General features: G+C 36.0%; 1 long non-coding RNA gene across 1 annotated transcript; it reads left to right on the forward strand.

Annotated features, from left to right (window-relative positions):
* The first annotated feature begins 5,587 nt into the window (after positions 1-5,587).
* LOC114472646 (uncharacterized) lies at positions 5,588-7,839 on the forward strand. Its single transcript, XR_003675164.1, has 2 exons — positions 5,588-5,739; positions 7,549-7,839. It is a non-coding gene; the product is annotated as an uncharacterized LOC114472646 (long non-coding RNA).
* The last annotated feature ends 9,599 nt before the right edge of the window (positions 7,840-17,438 follow it).

Here is a 17,438-nt window from a genome sequence, read left to right on the forward strand (position 1 = left end):
AGAGAAATCCACGGGAGCTCATGCACGCGAAGTGAGCTGTGCTCTGAAATAGATATAGATGGTGCGCTAGCGCCCCCTCACACCCTGAGGTCAAAAGCTGAATAGGTTTCATTTCGGGGCCGTCCAGAAGTGAAATAAAATTAAAATAAACATTTTGAAATGACCAAATTACTCCAAAATAACAGATACACGCACTCGGGGTATTTGGAACCCGTCGACCGAGTTTCAGGTCGAACTGGAGCGCGCGCACACACACACACACACACAGAGACCTCCCTTGCTTTTATAGGTAGATGTTTGGTTTTGGTTACCACATTTAAGATTTTCACCTGAGAGCACATGACAGCCTGCCTCATTACCACTGCTGCTGCTTATGAATCTGTTCACATTACACAAAAAATCTCTACAGGGTGAAACTGGTTCCATTCTACTGCACAGGGAAAATCAGTCTTTCTCAGAACAGCTCTGGGCAATTTCCGACCACACAGAATAACAAGGAAATCAATTTTCTTGGTTAGGATATAGATGGATTTTCTTCAACCATTCGTGAAAAATAACTGATATATTACGTGAATTATTAAAAATGCATTCACAGTGTTACAAACTGGAAACTGCACTTGAAATTGGCTTTAAAAGCCAGCATTTGCTAAGCTTATTTTATCTTTTTATTTATATAATTCTTTGCGACTTGAAGTGAACCATTGCGCTTCCAGGGTATTTTAGTGACACTTTCTATTTCAATAACTGTTCACTGTCAACTTGACATCTTCCCATGTGGCAAAGAAATCTTGAGCATGGATCCACTCTGACCTCAAGTGGAGGATATTGTTAGTAGCAGTTTTCCATTATGTACATTAATAAGCACCAGAAATTACCAGAAAATGCTTATTTGGCATGATGAACAATGAACTGTTCCTTAACAAAGAATTAGCACAAAAAGGACTAAAGTATAATCTTATTATAAAATAGTGTTTTTTAAGGACAATACTGCAACACAGTAAAGTAGAAATGAGTCTACCAGTCCAAACAAATCTTTCTCAAGGATTGAGTATCATATTGAAGTTACTAACTAGGCTAATGAATGCACTACCTATCACCGGCTTATGTCAGCAATAATTTTGTCAACAATGGTTTTAGTGAAATAAAAGTCTATACTTCACCAGATTAAAGAGATGTTAGTCCCCTAGCTACAATCTAAGACACATCTGTCAGGAGATGCTCAAGGGTTTGAAGTGGCTTCCCCATGTTAGTGTGTCAAAATGAAGGAGATTTTTTGTGACTGCCAGCTGTGCACATAACTTTTGTGGGACTGAATAGATGTTTCCCTTGAGTGCTGTAGGGGACACAAAGAGAAAAAGAAAAAGAAAAATCACATTTCTTATAGCAAACACAGGCTACTAAAACAGAATCACAGCTGGCGATGATGTATGTCATATACGTGGATCTCAAAAACCATTTGAGATCACACAAATAACTACCTCATGAATCAATAAATGGAGTTAGCCCAGCAGCCCTATCACCTGACAGTAGCTGTTAACAACTGACAGCATCCATCCCCAAATTCAGTTAATCATCCAGCTAATCGTGTTTCATGATTCCCATTGGTTAAAGTTAGTCACAGCACTGTATTTAAACCACAGCAACTTCCGCAAGCTTCGTCCACAAAGGCCTTGCAACTAGTGATGGACTGGGCAAACAATTCCGTCCTGACATTTTGTGTCCAGACCAGCCCACTACATTATCAGCAACACCATGTAGAAGCTGATATTACGTCAGTGATACTCAACATGTGGATCTTTATGTCTTAATTTTATAATTTCTTTTGCCATTTTGCAAATTCCTTTGTCAAATCTTTGCTCCTTTTCAAGTAGTTCTGACACTTTTTCAGACTTTACCTACCTTTTGCAAATAAATATCAATTTTTTCCTATTTTTTTGTCCATTTTTGCAAGTTCTTTTTAACACCAATTTTTTGCCCTTTTTTTGGCCACTTTTCATCCAAATAAGCTAACTTTTGCCCAATAAATACCACTTGTTTCCATTTTTCCCTACATTTTGCCTCTATTTGTTCAACATTTTTGTCCCTGTTCACTATTTCCATTGTATACCACCTGACTCCTGGCCCATTTTTTTGGCCACGACTGATTGTCGCCGTTTTAAGTCAGTTCAGTTTACATCAAAGTGCAAATACAGTGCTTCAGTCAAATAGTGATGCGCAAATCATACATTATCATACAAAATAACTTAATTCTACACATGAGTCATGATTATGATAATACAAAAAATGACCCCCCAAAAAATTTCACAAATCATGTTTCCAGGGAAGCTCATGTCTCATTAAAGGGGGCTGAGACCCCCATGGCTCCCCCGTAGTTTGCACCCTGAGTTTAATTGGCAAATGAAAATGATGCCTTGTTGAGAGTTGATGAATTTGTCTGATGACATCTCTCTTTAATACATTGGAATATTACAACATAGGGATGACATCATCACTGTGGAGGTATAAATCCATCCATACATTTTTTGACCCACTTGCTTTTTTTCAGGGTCGCGGGGGTCTGCTGGTGCCTATCTCCAGCTCTTATGGGCAGTGGCAATCCTACAGTATGCCGAGGCCCCAAGCAAAAAATTCCCAAGCGGCCCCTCTGACAAGAGCTAAACATAATTATCTGCATTTTTTTTTTTTGCTTGTTTGTGTGTTTGTTAGCAAAATAACTGTAAAAGTCGTATAGACTTGGCCTTACAAAAGGAATAGTAAGAAAAACAAGCCCATCTGTCATAAAGGAGAACAGACATTGTTGAGTAAATGGTTGAACACTGCCATCTCGTGGTAAAAGTAGGTACGCGTTTTTTATTATTACTGTTGCTCCTTGGTAGTCTGTGCTTTCTGAGTGTTTCTGGTCATCAAAAATCTGAAATCAACAAAAACGTTCAGAAACTGAAACTTTATTAAAAAATTATCATTATCACTGAACAACTTGAAAATTGGGCTCTTGAGAAAAAACAGTGTTTAAATGGTTCACATTAGTACAATGTAATTATAATACAAAATACAAATTGGCAAAACAATAAAAGGTAAAGAATATCGTCAAATTAAAGATATAAACATTGTATATGATTTTATATATTTATATCTACAAATCTTTATTTGTATGCAAACCAGTATACAGTTTATTATAAGTTTAAATATATATATATATATATATATATATATATATATATATATATATATATATATGAACTGAACCCTTGGAGCCTCAACTCATCACATGAGTTGAGGCTCCAAGGGTTCAGTTCATGATTTTTTTTAATTTGTTTTTTAAAGTACAGGTTCCAAGATCCAGCAGGAAAAAAAAAATGCAAGGGTTTGATTCCTACCATGTTGTGGTTGAGGATGGGTAGCTCACCATCTGCTGGTTAGGGTCACGTCGGTTGATGGGTTTTTTTGTAGGCAGATAAAAATAACCTGTCCTAAATATCTAAACATAAATCAGGAATGGTGTAATCTATCATTACATGAGAAATACATTTTTCATATTAACAATCATTCAAATTAAGTGCACTTATAATAACCAAAAGTGTATTCATAAAGTCATTGCAATGTTCAAATTGTTCACAATCATTAATTCAAGTTAATCATTCATTTTCATAATTGGGTCCATTCAAAACCATGGTTGGTTTACAAAACATACAAATGTAATTTCATCAAGGACAAAATAGGTATAAACAGTACATGAAAGCAATCAAACATTCATTTGTTCCCTGAATTCCAACCCATACTTCGGCTTAATTAGCTTACAAAAATAAATAACGGTTTTCTATACCTTGGCATGACTTAGTTCAGAAGTATTGTGAAGAGTCACCGGGTTCGCCGGGTTTCCAAAATGAAGCTTAGCACCTCCGCTACAAACAAACGGGAAAATTAAAGATATCGCTTTTTAAAGATTATACTCTTAAAAACCAAACGAACCAATACACTCACCATTGAATCTGATTAAAGGTTGCTTATTCAGTGTCCATCTATTTATTTAATTCGGGTCTTTTTTGCCGGTTCACGTTAGGAGCTCACACAAGGTTGCCAATCACTTGGAAGTTAAAACAACTATGACCCCATCTTGGAGGTGGAAGACAGTGGTGCGACTGGAAGGTTTTCAAAATAAAAGCAGTTCAAGTGACATGGGTTACAGGAGTAAAGTTTGTCAGCCATCGGGGGCCCCACTGAGGCCCCGGGGCCCCAGGCAGCATCCTGGTTTGCCTGTTAGCAAGGTCCGCTTTTGGTTAGGTGGGAGTACACTCTGGGCAGAGCGCCGGTCCATCGCAGCCTAATACATAATATTTTACATTCCTCAGATGGTTTGACAATAACTGTACCTGAATTACAACTATTCCAAATTCAATTACCAGATATTTTTATCATAATAAAATGATTAATAATAAACTATTCCTCGATCTTAATAAAAATAATTAAAAACATTATCAAATAGGAAACGTATTATCAAAACAACTACAATTCATGAATTTGCTTCTACAGCAAAAAAAATCAAAGAAATGAAATTTAAAATAATTAACGGATACTATCCAGAAGAAACGGTTTGGATTTGAGGTGGAGCCATGCAGATTCTGTGTACAAGAAGAAACTATTGAACACATGTTTTTCTCTTTCTCAATTCGAAATACATTTTGGAAAGAAATGATAAAATAAAAATTGATAAAATAACTCAGATAAACATGGATCAAACATCATACTGTAAAAATGATTTACCTAGTGAAATAGATAGTAATAGTAACATAGTCATAAATGTGGGCAAATACCATATACACAAATGCACAAAATGACTTTTTCTGTTACTCTACGTGATACAGGAAATCATATTTATGCGAAGATCTATGTCTAAGTATTTAGTGTTTAAAAAAAAAGTGTAACTGTGTGTAGGCTATATATTGTGTCATTGGAGATATGTAATTATAAATACATTTTGTATAGTCTAAAGATGTTGTACCATGCCTTACATGCTAATGTGACGATTGAATGTCCTTGCTTTGTACTTGTATTTATTTTCGTTTTTTTTTTTTTTTTTAAATTGTCCTTTTTCTTTTTTGTGTGTTCCTGTTTGTTTATTTATTTATGTTTACATTTATAATTTTAATATTTGGAAAAAATACAAAAATTAAAATTAATTATTTATATTTTTATCCTGATCCTTTATCTATCCTTTATGTATCCCTTATCCTTTATAATCTATAATCTTTATTAATACTGTTGCTGGCTTGTGTTTTTTGTTGTTGTTGTTGTTGTTGTTCGGCTGACCGACTACCGAGTTAAATTCCCTGTTCTGTTTTTTAAAACTGTACTTGGCAAAATAAACTTTTCTGATTCTGAAAGTCCATTGCACATTAAAGGATGTAAACACAGAGTTTTGTACATTGAATAATTTCAAATAAAACATTTAAACATAAATAAATACATAAATAAATAAATAAAGGACAACATCAACTCGAAGTTGTAAAGAAACGAAACACAGTGGCTTCTTCCGTCCGGCCTCTGGGTGGGAGGGGCTCCGTTGCCATGACAATGACGTCAACGTTGGTGTCGAGTAACCAAAGGTCAAAATAAAGACAAGTGAATGAAAACGGAAGGAAACTTAGCAGGCTACCTGAAATAGGACAGAAGATCACCAAACCTACTCAAACTTGTGGTTCCCGGCGTTCTGTTGTGCAGCAACATTCGTTTTATCCTCCGGTAAGCTTACGTCAACCAGCAGAGGGTTTAGGGTCACATACAGCAGCTAACAGCAGCTAGCTGCTGCCTAGGTCGTCGGCTAGTAGGAGCTAGTGCTAACATTGTTTACGTCGGCGGGCAGACGGCATCACAAAGTTACTTTAAGCAGCTCAATGGCGGTAGGGCTTAGCTGCTGATAGCCAAGGCTTATCACTGAGTTTCATGTGCTCTTTGAGTTGGTTTTATGTGGAGTTTCAGTCAGTCTGTAGGACAGTCTCTGGCCCTGTTGTCTTGTCTCTATCCCAGCTGTGAGCTTCAGCCAAGCACCTAATCCACACACATTCTGAAAAAAAAAAAAACTAACTAAGCTTAGTCTGAAACCTCTTAAAGTTGCTCTATCCATCACAACAAAGTTTATCTTTAGTCAAAAAATGATTACTGAATTGTCTCATCCTCAGATTGTTGACCAGTGATTGAGCTTTGCAGCTTTGACACAATTTCCTGCTTTGACATTGGAAGTTGCATTTGATTAGTTGGCTACGTCAGTGTTTATCAAAGGAGAGGGAGAGGGAGGGAGAGAGAGAGAGAGGCAAAGGCAAATTAACAAAGTGTCAGTCTTTTTCTCCTCCAAGGGACAGCACGTGTGAGTGAGTTCTGTAGTGTGGCTTGGTCTTGGTTAGGACACACTCAGAAATGCTTTTCTAAGTAGTAATGAAAGCAGCAACTCCTAAAACAAGTATTTTAACACAAAATAATACATATATATATATATATTAAATACTTGTTTGATGTGATTTGTACTGTGTGATTGTATAAATCAAAACAAGTACAAAAAAAAGATATATCTTTATATAGGCGATATTGTCATTTCCTATATCGCCAAAATAGAAAACTTGATATATATTGAAATTGGTTTGCCTGAAATTCCTGAAAAACTGAAATACATTTTTTTACATTTTTTTTTATTATTAAAACAGCACACAATCTTAATAAACTGTATTTCTATACTTTCACTTTGTGAAATATACATCTAGTTAACTGAAATGCAGTAAAAATGAAATGAATAAATATCTGCGCTCAAACATAAACAAAAACTAATTCTAGGAAAAAAAATGGTTTGGGGTCACGATCCAAAAAAGGTTGTGAACCAATGCACTAAATCCTGATTCTTTCCACTTATTTACAAAATGATATTCTTTACAATGTATTTTATCACTTGTTCATTCCATCATTATACTCTATAGTTGTTTTTAAATAGTTTTCTTAGCAAAATGTTGCAGTCTGACAAATGGGGGCAACTTACTTGAGCTAAAAAAGTTTGAGAACCACTGTTCTACATAAAAGCATTACTGTTAATTCAGTCACACTTTTCCTTTTATTAAGTTATGTTTGACTAATCCACCTTGTATGTCTGTAATCATTTTAAGGTCTCTCTCTCTCTCTCTCTCTCTCTCTTTCTCTCTCTCTCTCCATATATATATATATATATGTATATATATATATATATATTGCATCATTTGAACAAAGGCAACTCAAATGTACTTGTTGAATGCTTGCATTTCTTTAGTTTGTATTAATGGAAAAGGTAACTTGAATGTTATTTATGTTGGGCATATAAGCATTTTTGTTTCTGCCTGTTTTAGTCTTGTTATATATTTTTAAATTGTGATTTATGTTTGAAAATGTTTAGACTGAAAGAAACAAACTGAAACTGAACTGTTTATTGACAGCACACATTACAGTAGAAAAAATAAAATAAGAGAAACAATAAAACAAATGTACAAATATAATACAGTATAATTATGATTTTTTTTCTGTTTTCTTTTGTAGATTGAAGAATGGTTTGTTTCTTTTGACACTTCACAAAAAACCACAAGTGGGAGGCAAAGCAATGACTGGAATAGCAGTGTTTGAGAAGGTCGTACCCTTTAGGAACTCTGACAAGGTCAGAAAGAATCAACAATTTTCTTTACGATGAGTCCCTCACACTTTTTAAAATATATATATATATCAAGAATCGCAATTATCACTATCATCACTTGACCTCAACGCTTCTGAAGACCAATGGAGCAACTGTCAACTAGTGTAGGTGGTGGAAGATTAAAAAAAAAAAGTGCTTAATTTTGCTTGTTGGAGTGTTTATTTGTGTATAATGTGACAATGAATTTGTTATTTTCAGAGGAGAATAAAGAAATATTTGAAAGCTCCTTTAGCAGATATTGATATGAAGCGGTCTGAGGCTGTAAACATCCCCGACTGGAAGCTGTATACAAGCAAAGCTTTCAGTCTGATGTTTGCGGCCGCTGAGCGCTGCACTCGTCCTGATCTCACCAGTCCATGATCGCCCTGTCTGTGCATGGGTGCACTCTACCCTTAGTAACACCAATTTAGACTAGGTTCATGTAAACATCCTACACTCAGCTGTGATCACACCACTACATAAGCTGAGAGATGGTTGTTTACTTGCACCGGCTAAAAATGACGCCATCAAACATAGACGGCAACGTTCCTGCGTCCACCCCAAGGTCAGACATGTTGAGGAGGGGCTAGATCCACCAACGAGTTTATCAAAGTGTGAAACATGGCTGAAAACAGCAATTCAAAATTATTTAATATAAAATATGATTTCATGTCAGTAGTAAGGCTGCACAATGAATCCAATTTTAATCGTGATCATGTTTTTGGTTGCCATGAATACATACTGTAAACCTGATCATCAGCAATATTTACATTTATAATATGGGCTCTGCACTCTGTAATAGTGTATTCATTCAGGGCTCTATTCTCCCATGTGCATAAGTTTTTGGCTGTGTGCTATTCTCCCACTGTACTTAAATCAATCGCTGTGCGACTTCATCCCAGTTACGCACTGTTGGTGTGGGTGTTCCCATTCAAATCTGGCTTTACTCGCATTCTCCGGTGTGCGTAAGTCCTTTTCCACTTACGCGCTTCTAACTCTGGAATAAGTGCAGCACCCCGATAAGGTGAAACATTATATTGCATTAGAAATATAGACTTAGTTACATTTGAAGCCACACGGACTCGTACGTCGTGCAGCAGCAGCTATGATCACTCAGCTGCTGCTGCGCGAATAATTAAAACTCTGACAGATGCAGACTTCTGTCCATGTTGGTCACAGTGATTCAACTATTTTCATACTATGTCCAACGTAAAGTCACAGTTTGATCCACTACAGAGTGAAACAAGCTGTCATATGCAGATGAGGATGGACCAGAAACTGTTCCCTTACATATTTTAATGAGGCTCAGCTCAGGTCGCTTTAAACATTTTATGTTTAAAACTGCGTATTATGGAAGCCAATAGTTATGTTTCACTGCAAACATCCCTCTGTATAAAGCATGATGCTCTGCGGCCACGTTATTTCCTCATATCTCCAGCTCATCTAACTTGGTCACGCTTTACAGCGGAGGATGATGATCAAGGAGAGAGATTTTAACTGACTCGGACAGAAGAATGCGACCGATCCTCAGTCACACTGCAATAATCTGGTCAATGATCTGATCAAAAAAACCTGTTGCATTGTTTATCAATGAAGGCGTTTCAAATTGAAAGTGAACTTCATCATTTTCACAAATTTCAATTACATTTACAAGCATTGGGAAAACTCCATGTTCCGTGATTTCTAGACAACCCAAACAAAATGACACGCTACTTTCACGCGGTGGGCGTGTCAGGAGCCTAGACCAGAGAATGCGCATAGGAGAGATGCGCTTAAGTCCAGATGGAAGAATAGACCCCTGAGTTAGCCTTTGGTATATTTAAGTACTTATTTAAAGCTTCATTTTCCACAGTGAACGGTACACATTTTGTTTATTTAAAAGTAGTGTAATAAATGTTATTTTTATTTGCAATTTATAACACACAAACAACTTGCAAAGCTAACAAAACAAAAAATAAATAAACAAAAACAATGATATAACAAAGGGTATACTAAAACAGTTGTTTTTTTGTTTTATTTTTTACCAAATATGATAAATAATTGTGATTATAATCATGATTACAATATTGATCAAAATAATTGTGATTAACATTTTGGCCATAATCATGTCCTAGTCAGTAGTATACTATACTGTTGATATACAATATCAATCTTGATATTTTTAACTCAATAAAGTCTGACCAGAAAGACAATTCAGGGTTAAATTTGCTAATGTAAAATGCCACTTATTAAAAACCACTACACAATATGTGCCACTTTTTACTTTTTCTCCTGTAAGAGACAGCACATGTGAGTGAGTTCTGTAGTGTGGCTTGTTTAGTCAGTGATTATCTAGCTAAGCTTTTTATGCTGTTCTGAGAAATAGTGAAAACAGCGACTCCTAAAATGAGTATTTTAAAACAAAATAAGATAAAAATATATATCTCAGAAATTTGGAAATGTTGTAAAGGAGGACACTGTTTGATTATACTGTTGTCTATGAATAACATTAAATACTTGTATGATGTGGTTTGTACTGTGTGATTGTATAAATCAAAACAAGTACAAAGAAATAGATCTTGATATCGGTGATGTTGACATTTTCTATATCACCAAATAGAAAACCAGATATATCTTAAATCTTGATATATTGCCCAGCCCTAGTCAGTAGTAGACCTTGGTATTTCTGCTTTCTAAATCTGCACAAACCATTTTTTTTTTAATTAAATCAGGAGTAGTTCATAAGTTGGCAAGAAAGATCCAATCTGCTGCCAAGAAGGGCAGAAAAGCAGACGACAACAACTATATCATTATTGAGGTGTCACTCTTAATATTGAATGAATTTAGAAGTGTTTAGTTCATTAATATTTTAATAAAAGTGAACTATGAAGCTTTAAAGGATGTCAAAAAACTCAGTTTCCACATTATGTATACTTCTGGTCAATGTAAGAAAGGGAGTGGATTTAATGTTGTGAAAAGCAGTTGGATGAGTCCGGAGTGTGTTTACTAACAGTTTATGTTACATTTGTGTTTTGAGCCAGAGCGCACACAGCATACTTTTATAATATTTAGCAGTAATGCAATAAAGTTTTTCTGTGCTTGAAAAATGTTTATTAAAATAAGTCAAGATGTACCAAATAAATGTGTCAAACTGCATCTGAGAGTTTGTCAGTAATTAGACTCTCCTCCCATATGAATGTACAAGTAGTACCACATTTTCACCAGTAGATGTCAGACGTGTGCGTCCTTTCATCATTCTCACCGTGGTCATTCACTGGATACTGAGGCACAATGAAGGACTGTTCTAAATCATGTTCAAGAGAAGAACACAGAAGTCACACTGAACAACGAAAAATAAAATAATGCTTAAAACTTCTCACAGAGAAGCAAAAGTACAGATACTTTGAAATGAATTATTCATGTCCTGTTGGTGGTTAAGAACCTTAAGTAGTATGTTGCAATATAAAATAAAATAAAATCTATGTATTTAGAACCTCTATATCAATATTTTTCAACCTTAGAAATAGCTGGACAAAAAAAAAACATTTTCTAATAATTATTTTAAGCACGATCAAACCACAAATACTGTTCCCCATTTGCTGCTCCATAAAAATGTTTTTCTGCACTGATCTATGACAATGACACAACAATTTGATACTCCCAATGCTCTGTTTGCAGTAGATAAAAGTAAATATCTGTTTGAACAATGGGCCAGATCTGGTATGGACTCGTTTGCCGGATCCGCATAAGCTTTGGGCAGCACCGGCACAGAACAGCAATAAGCAAGTTTACTGTATATATGGGTCAAATAAAGCGCACGTGTTACATTTTGGTCTGCTCTGGACCTGATGTGGTCCAGATTTGTACCAAAACTGTTCTTAGTAATGAAGTGTATCACATATATACTTTAATGTGTCTCAACAGCAAATTAAGGTTGTCTACATTAAAAGGAAATGACAAGACTTTAATTAGGTTTTATAAAATGCCATTTAATATTTTTAACAGGATGCAGTGCACCGTTATATTGCACAAACTTAAACAGTATACTATTGCCTAAAATCACAGTAAATTTACACTGAGCCTGGTAAAAATAAACATGTGTATATAAAATAAATAAGAGAAAAATAACACTTAACTGAAAAATATAAATGGTTTCAATCAACAAAAATGCATGATAAACAAATTTGAAAAACACAATAATGGTACACTATTATATAAAACCACAGTAAAATGTAACCTTGATCCAGGTAAAAATAAATAAGAGTACAGAAAAACATATATTGAAACATATAAAGGATATTTCCATTAGAAATTACATTATAAACAGAAACAAATGTTAATAAAATTAATTTGAAGATGACTTAATCAAATCACAGACCCATAGAACACGGCAGACAGACAGTACAATTGTCTTTCCTCTGGAAGTTAACATGTCATAACATACATTTTAGAAAACATTAACATTTTAATTGAACAATTCCTTTAATATGAACATTTAAACAGTAACTTGTGAGAAAAACACCTATGTACATTTATTTTATATTATTTCTTTTCCTTTTTATTTAATTTTTTTAAAGGGAGGAAGTTTCAGCAGGCCTGATGCTACGGTGGCCGTAAAAGTTCACAACACAAAACAAAATGAAGAACCCCACAACACAAAATGCCTTGAGAGCTCATAACACAGAATGATGAACGCCACAACGTAACACAAAACAAAAGCGCACACAAATACACACTCCACAACACAACACGAAAGCAGCCTGGTAAAAATCAAGAAGAAGAGTGACTTTAAAGCTTGGTACGCGATTTCCTCCAGATACACTTTTTAAGTTTTTGTTTGAATTTGTCTTTATGTCCTGACAGAAATTAAGATCTTATGTGCTCTGAAAAAGGAATGAAGAAAATCTGTCAACTGTAACAGCTGTAATTCTGTAATAACTTCGACCAATGGAAAAAAACAAACCGTTTTATTTAACCAATCACGTCTCCCTGCTCGTTCTCGACCCCTCGCATGCTTAAGTTCACACTGAAAACACGTCACCGCTGACAGAATTAAAACAGAGTTTTTGGTCTCATTTTTTAACATATATAATAATACAGTTTATTGTTTACTTACTGCTGAATGAGACAACAAAGTTGCTGAGGTCTGCTTCTGCAGCAGCTGTGTGCATGCATGTGAGTGAGACAGAGCACAGATGGGAGGGGCGAGGGGGGTAAAGGCGGAGCCATCAGGGAGGCTCCATTCAAAATCATGCAAGCTTTTGAAAATCGCCTACCCTACCTTTAATGTTGGTGTCAGTGTCCGATCCTTTCACGGGCCTGATCCTTTTCTTCATTTTGTGCTGTGAGTTTTTACGGCCACCTTATGATGTGGCTACTGGGCTCTTTACTCCATCAGGAGGTCATGTGAACCCTCCTGTTTCTCTGCTTATGAAAACTGAAGTGGCTAAACTTTTTCTTCTAAGTCATCATTAAGTTCATCAGTGCTTTCCTAGGGGCTGCTGCAGTCTATGGCATATATTATGGTAAATGTTGAAAGTGTTACATGTTTTCAGTGTGGCTTTCCCTTGTGCGCTAATGCAGATGTGCTTTTATCATCAATACAGTTGCATTAATGGCTTTCACCAGCGGGATCCTGTCCTTAACTGGAATTAATAGATTCGGACTCATTTTTGCCTCTCAAGGCATTTTTTTGTAGTGGGGTTCTTAATGTTGTGCTATGAGCTGTTACGGCCTCTGGTTCAGAGCTGTAGACCTAGAAATCATAAAAATAAAGGACAGAAAGATACTAATTAGTGGCTATCTACTGTAACTAGACTAGCAGATACATTCTGTGCATTACAAGGCAGTGACAACTATTAGCCACGTTACCAGTTGAATACTTTCATTAAAATATTAGTTGCATCAGTCCTACCTGCGCTCCTGGTCCCAACGACCACCTCCTCGGTCAGATGCCAAGTTGAACCATCTTATGACATGTTTATTAATGCCCACATCCGTCGCTTGCTTTGCAATATGGCACTTGCGTACAGCACCTACATTAACAACATTCACAACAAATTGATATAGATAGATAAATACTTTATTCATCCCCAGAAGGGGAATTTAACATATATAGGAAAAGTAAAGGTGGATAGGCCAGATGCTTTATCGTAGACTTTATAAAAGCATGACTACTTACTACTACTTTCAATTGGCAGCATTTCTATTTTCAACCATAAATGTTTGTACAATTTACATCACATTTCCTGAATCACTGATAAAAGGCAAAGGCAAAGGCAAAGGCAAATTTATTTATATAGCGCATTTCATACTCAAGGCAACTCAATGTGCTTTACATGATAAAACATTCAATTGTTTAAAATCAATAAGAACATTTAAATCAATAAGAACATTTAAAATCATCAGTAAAATCAATTAAAATCATCAGTAAAATCATCATTACATCAATAACATGACAAAAAATCTCTCTCTCAATCATATGTAGTAGAGAAAAAAAGTGCTTTTAACTGTGATTTAAAAATGTTCACATCAGATGCTGACTTCAGCTCCGCTGGCAGTTTGTTCCACTTCTTTGCAGCATAACAACTAAAAGCAGCATCACCATGTTTACTGTGAACTCTGGGCTCCACTATCTGATCTGTGTCCATAGATCTGAGAGACCTGCTGGGTTCATACCTGACTAACATGTCACTGATGTATTCTGGACCAAACCCATTCACACATTTATACACCAGCAGCAGAACTTTAAAGTCTATTCTGAGGCTGACTGGGAGCCAGTGTAAAGACTTTAAAACTGGAGTAATGTGCTCTGACCTCTTTGTTCTGGTTAAGACCCGAGCTGCAGCGTTCTGAACCAGCTGTAGCTGTTTGATGCTCTTTTGGGGGATTCCTGTCAGAAGACCATTACAATAGTCCAGTCTGCTGGAGATAAAAGCATGGACCAGTTTCTCCTGATCTTTCTGAGCCATTAAACCTTTCACTCTGGAGATGTTCTTTAGGTGGTAGAAGGCTGTTTTTGTGATAGATTTGATCTGACTGCTGAATGTAAGATCTGAGTCAATCAGAACACCAAGGTTTTTGACTTGGTCTTTAGCTTTTAAAGATCGAGACTCAAGATAATTGCTGACAGCAGTCCTCTTTTCCTTGTTACCAAAGACAATCACCTCCGTCTTGTCATGGTTTAGTTGAAGGAAGTTTTCACTCATCCAGCAGTTTACTTTTTCTAAACAGTCACACAACACCTCAATGGGACCATGGTCATCTGGGTTCAGTGATAGATATAGTTGTGTGTCATCTGCATAGCTCTGATAATCAACCTTACAGTTCTGTAAAATTTGTCCTAAAGGAAGCATGTAAAGGTTAAACAGAAGGGGTCCAAGAACAGATCCCTGAGGAACCCCACAGGACATTGGTAATCTGTCAGATTCAAAGTTTCCAATGCTTACAAAATAGCTTCGCTCCTCCAAGTATGACTTAAACCATTGCATTACTTTTCCATTTAGTCCAACCCATGTTTGCAATCTGTGCAACAAAATTGTATGATCTACAGTGTCAAATGCAGCACTTAGATCCAACAGAATGAGAACAGATACTTTTCCTGAATCAGTGTTCAACCTTATGTCATTGATCACTTTAATAAGAGCAGTTTCAGTGCTGTGATGAGAACGAAAACCTGACTGAAATTTATCAAATATTTTGTTGAATGTTAAGAATTGACTCAGTTGGTTGAAGACCACCTTCTCAATGATCTTGGCCATGAATGGAAGGTTGCTGATTGGTCTATAGTTAGCCAGTATAGAGGCATCCAGTGTTCTCTTTTTTAACAGCGGTTTCACAGCAGCTACTTTCAGGGATTTTGGTACGGTGCCTGATTGGAATAAGCAGTTAATTATCTGACACAAATCAGTGACAATTGAGTTTTAAAGAAGTTTGAGGGTATTGTGTCAAGGCAACACGTTGATGGATTCAGCTGCTGAACAGTCTCCTCTATTGTTTTTGGGTTCACTGTAATAAACTCTAACATTGTAGTTGACTCATCCCTCAGTGGTTGAAGCTGTTCAAGCTTTTTGTGATTTTGCTGGTTTGTTCTGATGTTTGACCTTATTGATTGTATTTTTTCATTGAAATATACAGCAAATTCATTGCATTTTCCAGCTGACAGTAATTCAGGGGCTATCTGATCTGGGGGGGTTGTGAGCTTTTCAATTACAGAAAACAACGTGCGAGAGTTGTTGACATTTTTGGCAATAATTTCAGAAAAGTATTGCTGCCTTGCTTTGAACAAGCCATCATTGAATTTTCGCAGACTTATTTTGTACAGTTCTAGATGAATTTGGAGTTTTGTTGATCTCCATTTACGCTCAGCTCTTCTACAGTCAGATTTCAAATTCTGCATTATCTCAGTCCTCCTCCAAGGTGTTTTCTGTGTGTTTGGTTTTCTCTTAGTTTTGATTGGAGCCACCACATCTATGACATTACAGACGTTTCTATTATACTCATCCAGAAGATCATCAACTGTCTCAGCACTCAATGTTGGTGTCATTGCTATGGCTTCCATAAACTGTGCACTTGTGTTCTCATTTATGTACCTTTTCTTTAAACACACATAACTAGGGGGAACAGATGTTACAGTCTCTAGGTCAAAAAAGACACAGAAATGATCAGATAGAGCTAAGTCTCTTACATCAACAGCAGAGATATCAACACCTTTAGAGATAACCAGATCCAAAGTGTGACCTTGAGTGTGTGTCGGACCAGTCACATGTTGTGTAAGACCAAAAGTATCCATTAAAGCATACAGTTCTTTGGCAGTATTGTCCATGTTGTTGTCTACATGAATATTTAAGTCACCTGTTATTATTAAAAAGTTGTATTCAGTGCATACAACTGACAGCAGTTCAGCAAACTCATCCATGAATTCTCCAGAATATTTTGGGGGTCTATAAACTACTAAAAACAGAACTCTTGAATCACCCTTCAGTAAGAAACAAAGGGTTTAGATGGTCAAACACTACATCATTACTACATAATATATATGTTTTCATAAACTGTCCAGGTGAACTTAAAGATGAATTCCGAGACATTGTGTGAAGGAAAATATCATAAAATGTCACCTTGGGACATAGAATTTAGGGCCCTGCAATGTTTAGCTATGGAGCCACTTACTTGCAGCTCAGCAGTCATTAGTTAATCTTTCCCTCTCTTCAAGCCCACTTGTTGCCAGTAGACACACAGGATTTACAGAAAATGTATAATTTTGTCAAATCACGTCTAGGAATGTCACAATGACAGACTTTCGAGGTGCAATTACTCTTTGAGAAAAATTTGCCAAACGGTACAGGAACAATGTTTATAATCTAACTGGAATTATAAATCTACTCAGGAAAAAAATCAATAAATGCCTAATATTAAAAATTTACTTCTCTCAGAGATAAACATAATGGCTACAGGTGCAAAAAAATAAATAAAAAAAACATTGGAAATGAGATTACATTTAATATAAAATATCTGAATATGAATAAAATTTATAATTCTGATTCAATACTATCAGAAATATATGAAAGCCAAGGAGGCAATAATTGTTAACCGACGAAGGGCTTTTTTTCTGAGAGGCCGTCTCGATGTCCCGCCCTCAACAGCTCCACTTCCTCCCTTGCCTCTGCAATCTACCAGAAGCCACACCTCTACTTTTCTGCATGCGCATTTGTATAGGGGTCAATAGGATGAAGGAGGGACTTATATACATTAATGTATATGAATGACCACCGGCAGTAGACCA

Source organism: Gouania willdenowi, chromosome 11 (genome assembly GCF_900634775.1).
Source record: "Gouania willdenowi chromosome 11, fGouWil2.1, whole genome shotgun sequence".
NCBI lineage: Eukaryota > Metazoa > Chordata > Actinopteri > Blenniiformes > Gobiesocidae > Gouania > Gouania willdenowi.